Genomic DNA, 1678 nt, shown 5'->3' on the forward strand with positions numbered 1-1678 from the left:
TCACGCCTGTAATCCCAGCACTTTGGGAGGCCGAGGCGGGTGGATCATGAGGTCAGGAGATCGAGACCATCCTGGCTAACACGGTGAAACTCCGTCTCTACTAAAAAATACAAAAAAATTAGCCGGGCGTTGCGGTGGTCACCGGTAGTCCCAGCTACTCTGGAGGCTGAGACAGAAGAATGGCATGAACCCGGGAGGCACAGCTTGCAGTGAGCCAAGATCACGCCACTGCACTTCAGCCTGGGCGACAGAGCGAGACTCCGTCTCAAAAAATAATAATAATCTGTTCTGTTTGTGATTTATTAAGAGGTCCTAAAAGGTGGGCCTGAAAAGCATCTGTTGAAGTTAATGGCTTTAAGGACACTCTTGCTGGAGCAGTCTCAGTGGAGTAGTGGGGTGGGAGCTCCAAGGATATGGGTTAATAAGTGGATGAAAGGTGAGGTAATGAAAAGAGTGATTTCTCTATCAGGAATGTTGCTGTGAAGGGCAAGAAAGAGAACAGCTGGATGAGACTTAGGGTTAGATGACAGTTGCTTTTTTTTTTTTTTAAGTTAGAGGAGATTAAATATTATTGGTGTTTTGCTAGAAAACACAGGCTGAAGATACAGGAGACAGATGGGGTACCTGGGGGACCACTATCTCTCTGAGAAGGCAGGAGGGGGTTGGGAGCCGGCACACATTTTCCTTCCTATAACGGAAGGAAATAGCCTTTGACAGAAGAAGGGACACTTCCTTTGTTGCAGCAAGAGAGAGAGAGAGGATGTGGCAGCACAAGCAGGTGTGTTAGACTTGGGGGAGTGACCTATTTCTTGTCTAATACAGTTGATATTTACTACCCAGGATAAACTAGGTAGCTTCTGTAGAAAATATGCTTAGCATTCAGACTTTAAAGACCGCTGATATAGAGAGAGCTCTGGGGTCTGTTAAGGAAAAATAGCAAGTGCAGATCACAATATATAGCTGTTACCTTCTGTGTAAGAAAGGAGAAGAAATACGAAGATTATTTTGATTTTTGTACCATGTAAATGTGTTATTTAGCCAAAGATAAAATCTAAAAAAAAATGAAACCCAGAAGCAACACAGAGCAAAGAGAACAATAAGACATGTTTGCAAAATTATATGTGTAATCATCTCTTTTGGAAAGTGCATTTCTGTTACTGTATTTTAATTCCAAGTGCACACACCTGATATGTGAGTATTAACGTTAGTGGCTTATGAAATTTATTCCAGTGTTTTGCAGAATGTTTGCTCTTTGTTGGACACTAACAAGGCATATCCAACTTCTTTCACAAAGAGGCTGACTTCTGGTTTGAGGTCAGTGGATACCTGATATCCCCACTGCGAAGCCCTTTTGTGGATCCTGCACTCTAATGGGGTCTAATGGCTTCTCCGTGGTAGAAACACAGAGGGGAACAAGACAGATAAACCATCTTTTTCTTCCTTGTTTTCTTTTTTTCTTCTTTCTTTCTTTTTTTTTTTTTTAAGCAGAGAAGACAGCCTGTAAATGACTAAGTGTTTATTTTTTAAATATGAAAGTATGTTACTTGGGAATCAAGCCAAGCCCAAGGAATCAGGGAAAACTTTCTTGAAGAACTGATCTTCAAACCAAGCTCTGAAGGTGGCAAGAGGCAAGGAGGGTGGGGAGACAGTGGAGAGAATGTCATGGAGAGCTGGGGGG

At 42.4% G+C, this 1678-nt stretch overlaps 1 protein-coding gene across 1 annotated transcript in view; it reads left to right on the forward strand.

Moving 5' to 3' along the window:
• Positions 1-1678, forward strand: part of TTF1 (transcription termination factor, RNA polymerase I) — a gene marked incomplete at its 3' end in the record, with an annotated part of 32817 nt that overhangs the window by 1899 nt on the left and 29240 nt on the right. The gene's annotated exons all lie outside the window — the stretch shown is intronic.

The sequence above is a fragment of the Mandrillus leucophaeus genome, unplaced genomic scaffold, assembly GCF_000951045.1.
Source record: "Mandrillus leucophaeus isolate KB7577 unplaced genomic scaffold, Mleu.le_1.0 Scaffold899, whole genome shotgun sequence".
NCBI classification, from domain to species: domain Eukaryota; kingdom Metazoa; phylum Chordata; class Mammalia; order Primates; family Cercopithecidae; genus Mandrillus; species Mandrillus leucophaeus.